We start from the raw sequence: 6,545 nt of genomic DNA on the forward strand, positions 1-6,545 counted from the left end.
CCTTTTTTTTCACAAATAGTTTTTTTTTTCCTTGAGTTATGATTTAAAGTGGGGGTGTGCATGGTGTGGTTTGGGCAATTTGAACACTTTTTAAGACACCACGCCACAAGTGCGGTGTAATAACTAGAACACACCGTGCGGTATGATTTGGTTGCACCAAACCAGACCATTTTTTGCGGTGTGGTTTGGGTGGTTTTCCACGGTATAAGTGTGTTAAAAAATATGTGTGAGATAGAGATGGTGATAGGAAGAAGGCGCAAATGAGATGAGAGAGAAATGAATTGTTGTCGTGTATGATGTGTTAAAGAATAAAGTTATACCATAATTTAAGTATGCTCCTAATTTAAGTGGGCTCCTAGATTCAGATTATTGGGTTACTAAAAAATGATATATGTGTAAAGTTTAAATTTTTTTAACATATTTATAAGTATGCGGTGCGGTATGGTACAAACCAAAATTTCACACCGTCAAACCGCGCACCGCACCAAACCGCGCGATTTAGCTAAGATACAAACCATACCGAACCATTACACTTTTGACACTGCAGTTTGCGGTGTAGTGTGGTGTGGTGTGGTCGGTCGCCGCGGTTTGCTGGTTTAGATGCTCACCCCTAGTTTAAAGTAACCTCTGAACTATATAGTAATCATTGCAATTGTGTATATTTAGTTGCATTTCGTTAATTTTTTTTTAAAACAATTTGCTCATGAAACACTGATATGACATTAATCTAGCGCAAATCAAGAGTTCAGGCAAAAGTACATGCATAGATAATAGTCTAATAACAAAGTCCATGAATTTGTATATACATTCTTAGAGCTAATATTTATATATTCAGAACTAATAAACTCGATTTCGGCCAAGAATATAATTTTTTTGATAAAATTAGTATATATCTTATGGTGTAAGAGTTAATTATTTAAAGTTTTTCATAAAAAAAATTAATTATTTAAATTTAAATATTAAAAAATTAATTAAGAATAAAATATAAAATAGTTGATGGATCTTACTTGTAAAATAATTAAATTAATTAATTATATAATTTATTAATTACACAACTAGTATATTAAGAAATAATTAATTTAATTTTTAAAATAGAAAGTTTTCCAATGCTAACCTGTTAAAATATAGAAGAAGGTCACTAAATATATAACCACCATGGTTACATAATATATTTAATATTAAAAAAAAAAAGAATTCGAACTTAGCACCTCCTCATCTTTGTAAGAAGAATTATAATATTACTAAACTATACATATGACCAAGACATCTATCTCTATTATTTTTAATAGGGTATATACCAATTTACCGTTTGTATTTTGTCTAAATACTCACTTACACCTTTATGTTTTAAAAAATACTATAATACACATTATTTTACAAAAATGTATAGAAAAGACCCTTCACATAATTTTTGGCCAATTTTTTGAAAAAGACTTAAATGCCCTTATTGAAATCATTTAAAATGTCATTTTATTAGTTATTAGTTATAATAAATATTAAAATAAATTTATTTTAAAAATAAAACTGTTTTATCTAAACGAACTTTAATTCATCTCATCGCAAAAGAAAAGAAATGACTAACGTTAGGACAACATTTGTTTAATCTTTTTAAAATAAAAAATACTTTTTTTAAAACATCAAGAGAACTTCATTGATTCAACCAAAATACCATTTTTGGTCGTTACAAAAAACAGGTTCAGGAATATAACTTACATCAAGTTCACCTCTAACATTGTGGAAAAGAACCCACTTAGCCACATTCTGAGCAATAAAATGAAATTGTCTAGATACATAAGAAAAAAGGCAACCAAAAAGCTTAGGCAATAACAGAGAAACATCATTTGTAATAGAGTTAACTTCCCATCTGTGGGTGGAACCATTGAAGGCATTTATCACTTCCGAAGCATCACCTTCTATGCAAACATACTCAAAAAATTCCTTGGTAGTAGTGGAGACAGCTAGAAGAACTGCTCTTGCTTCACCAACAATCACAGTTGACATCAAAGATTGAATTGTGGCAGCCCAAAGAATCCCCCCTGTGATCCCGAGCTACAACACTTTGCATCATTAAGTTGTCCCCACAATCCACATCAAAGTTAACCTTGATCCACACTTGGAATGGAGGCATCCAACACACAAAGTCCATATTAGTAGAACTATATGTGTTAGGAAGGAGGACCTCTCAATACTCTTCAAAGTTCCATCTGATTTCATAAACACATTTCCAAGCAACTGGTATTATTCTATTATGAACCATGTCATTCCTGCACATCCAAATTTTATCAAGAATTAGAGAGGCATAAAGAGGGAATTTGTTAGAGTTTAGCTCAAACCTTTTTGTATCCCAAATAAACTGGAGCCAGTCTTTGCAAGTAAGGGTTGAGGAGTTTGGGACTAAACTCCATGGAGAGGTAAACCAAAGGCTTCTAGCCAAATCATAGAATAAGAACAAATGCTCAATTGTCTCTTCTCTCCCGTAGAGGGGACAAGAGGTATCTTCAATGCAAATCACTCTACTTAGCCGCTTTCTCCCAGGAAGAGCATCTGAAACAATGCACCACCACAACATCTTATGACTTTCATGAAGCTTTTCATTCCACAATATCTTCCAATCTTTAGACTCCATGGTAAAAGGAGTTGGAATCCTACTTAGAACTTGGCTTAAGTAGGCAGATTTTGTTGAAAACCTAACATTACCATGAGTATCCAAGTCTATTTGTCCTCAGTCACTCCATTCCCCAACGGTATTTTACAAATAGCATCCACATCATTTGGATTAAAAGCCTCCAAAAGTTTATCTTTGTTCCAAAATCCTAGTGTAGTAATGAACTCTGATACAAAATAGAACCCAACTCTTGGAGTACCTTTTAGAATCGGTCGAAAATATGTAACATAAGCCACCCAAGGGTCTTCCCAAACATTAACATAATTACCATGCCCAGTGTTGAGATTGGTTAAATATAATAGTTAAGTTGTTTACACAATGTGGTGCAAAACACTTCATGGTTTCACTTAAGTTGAAGTGAAAATATAAGTTGTTGTTGTAGGCATCTATAATTGATTTTTATGGGTCTAAAGTAAAACAATGAGGTATATAAGCTTACCCCAAAATTTTTGAGTCATTTGAAGGTGTCTTAAGGTGATTTTAGGCAATCTAGGCAATAGAAAGGCAACGTGTCGCAACCTATGTGGTGACATGTTGCCTAGGCTAAAACACTACAACTTTTTCAAAGTACTGAAAGTTTCATTTTAGCTCTAAATGACATGTTTAAAGGCTCTAATCCTATTGGTCAAGCGTAATGATAGTGCCTACCCTATAAAAGAGGTTCTTTAGTTGTATAGTCTTGATCACACTACTTGACTTGTGTGAGTTTTTTGCTTGTTTAATCTCACCTCTCATTCCATTTCGGCGAAGCTTCAAGAAACATTGGAAAGGCTTAGAATAGAGATTTTGAACAACAATACTCCTCGTGTATAAGCTTTTTGATGTTCCCCAAATTTGAAGACTTAGTTATTCAATTCAAATGTTTTATTTCTCCAAAACCCTAACTATCTGAGATAGACTATTTTGATTTCGTTTTTTAGTTTCCCATTATATTTTATAATTTTAACTTTGATAGTTCTATTTAGGGGTGTTCATAAAATCGTCCACACCGCACAAACCGCCCACACCGCACCGCAATTTGCGGTTTAGAACCCTTCGCGGTGCGGTTGTGGTTTGTATTTTTGCCAAACCATGCGGTGCGGTGCGGTTTGCTGTTTTAAATTTTATAAATGTTGTTCGAACTACACCGTACCGCATCATTATATATATTAACTTTTTTATATTATTTTTTTCAATTTTACTACATTTAAAGTTAATGCATAAATATTTATATAGTATAATATAATATACACAATATCTAGAAATAAATATAATGTTTCATAGGATGCTAACACATGTTATACTTTAATCTAAAGATATTCCTCCTTAATTAAAATAATATTTATTTTTATATTACATTTTTTATTTGTTATTAGTTTGTTATATTTTTATTGTATTGCTTAAAGTTTATTAGCTTGTTGTACATTTAATTATTTTGTTAAACACTCTATGGTTATGAGATTTATTATGAATCTTTCTTAATTATAATATTTAATTGTTAAATTATTTGGCGATAGGTATAAACCATCAAAACCGCACCGCACCACACCGCATTTTTGCGGTGCAGTTTATGCAGTTTGAGGTCTATGCGGTGCGGGTTGCGGTTTAGAAAATTGTTCAAACCACATATGTGGTGCGGTCCAAAAAATTAGAGAAAAACCGCACCAACCGCACCACGAACACCCCTAGTTCTATTATATTTTATGTGAGGATTCAATTTATCTAGGAGGTGTAATTTTACTCTCCATTTTGCATCATTTTCTAGATCTTGCTTTAATCTTTGAATTTTTAAGATTTTCCTTCATACTATGCATATAATTATTAGTCTTTAGGGTTTGTGTTATTGAGTTAATTCCTATTATTCATTGTTGATTATAGTGTGTAAGCCATAAATTCTCAATACCCATGAATTTTAACAACCTCCAACTTAAGAATAGGGATGGTCTTAACTATTGATTCCCAAAACCAAGAATTTGAAGCTTTGAAAGTGGTTGATAAGAAATTGTTCCTTTTCAGATACTTGGCTCTAAGATACTTGGCTCTAAGAACCCTTCAATAGAGAGAGTTATTGTTCACCACTAATTGCCAACTCCAGCCTGAAAGAAGAACTTTATTCATATCCCTTGTGTTGGCCTGATTTTCCGTCAACTAATAAAATAAGAAGAGAGCTACTAAGAAAGGAAAAAATTAAAAGGACACATTTTTTTACGTTGTTCGATTGTTAACAGGGTCTAGTCCATGAGTCATTTGTATTGAGTAGGCTTCTTGGAATTACAAGCCTTTTAGGGTTCACAACATGGGCAGATGATAGCCTTGCTCCAAGATAAAATGGGAGCCAAAATATAAGGTTTCTTATCCTTACAAATGATCCCCTCATGCTCTATTTATAGGTGGCAAGAGGGCAGCTCAAAGGGCCCTTAGCCTTTAATGAAAAATACGATTTTATTCCTCCCCACATTCTGTGGGAATTATTCATTACATATTTGGCATCCAACACATGTCACCTGGATATAGACCTAATTGGGTGGGTCCCTAGCCTAAAAAGGGTGTGGTCCCCTAAACCCTAACGAAATGGAGCTTTGGACCACTCCTTCAATCAAGTCTGTGCAGGGTTCATGCTTTGTGGTCCCCAAATCTCTGAAAATTTCACGAAGCTGTTATTGGGGTTTCTCGGGCTCTCTGAGAACTCGACATGAAAGCGTTCTCTCGAGGAGTTACGATTTAGGAAATCACAAAGGGTCCCGAGACCGTTCCTCGAGAGTCAAGTAGCTCGCATACTGATAACTCTTCAGCATAGTAGTCCACCTCCGAGGGCTTCTCGAGAGATATGCCATATATGTCCCCACATGTCGCTTATTGCTGATGTGGATGGTGGGGCAAAAAAGGCCTGAAACATTTGCCCCCGAGTCTCTAGCGTACTTTGTGCAGTGGAGACTTCTCGTCAATCAACACGTGGCAAAAAATATTCGGGCTCATGGTTGGCAACTCTTTGTTTCGTTGGACACGTGTCGAACACGAAGGATGCTTCAGAATGGGTCGAGGCCTGATAGTAGGACACATGTTGATTTTCTAATGGTGGGACCTTTGCGATCACCTTAATTGCCAAGACACATGGCATGAGTCGAGTGGTCGAACCTATGCGAGTGCATTAAATGCAAATGACACATGTCGCATGCCGACTGGTCAAGACTCTGTGAATTCCTCTTCTAGCCTGTCTCAAGGAGTAGGTTGTCAACACAACGGGTGTCTTAAGATGGCACTTTCCATGGTGAGTCATCTGATGGGACTCGAGTACCTGTGATAACGATTTTTCCGTTGATTCAAATTTTGGAGGGGTCTATTTAAACCTGAGAATCGTTTTCTTTCCCTCTTCACTAGAACTCCTTCTACCATTCTTGCGTTTCTTCGAGTTGCAGACTTGCTCTGTTTTACTAGAAAATTTCCCAACTCTCACCCTTAGCTTGGACCTGGAGCCAATTAACCATCCCAATAGTTCAGCAGGGATATTCAATGCCGAAGGGCGTCGATTTATTCACGTGAGGACTACATATCAGACCTACCGACGCTTCAAATCACTTAAGTCTCTTTTCCTTGAGTTACCTCTTTCAAGGTTCTGTATATGGTCTACAACTTATTGATTTACCTTAGTTTTAGTCTACGCACGATATTTGTTTGTTATTTCTGAGGTTAGGGATTTCTAGGGTTCACTTATTCCTTCTAGGTCTTTCCTTCATTCTTTCTTGATCTTCCACAAGTAGTATCCTTCGTTTTTGCATGTTAACTAGAGTACCTTGATGTTCTTATTTGACCAAGTGTTTAACTCCTCATTTTTTTCCAGATGTCTCGTGACTCCAAACTCGAAGAGTCACATGTGCACGTATATCATTCTTTCGATATTGGG

Source organism: Humulus lupulus, chromosome 5, assembly GCF_963169125.1.
Source record: "Humulus lupulus chromosome 5, drHumLupu1.1, whole genome shotgun sequence".
NCBI classification, from domain to species: domain Eukaryota; kingdom Viridiplantae; phylum Streptophyta; class Magnoliopsida; order Rosales; family Cannabaceae; genus Humulus; species Humulus lupulus.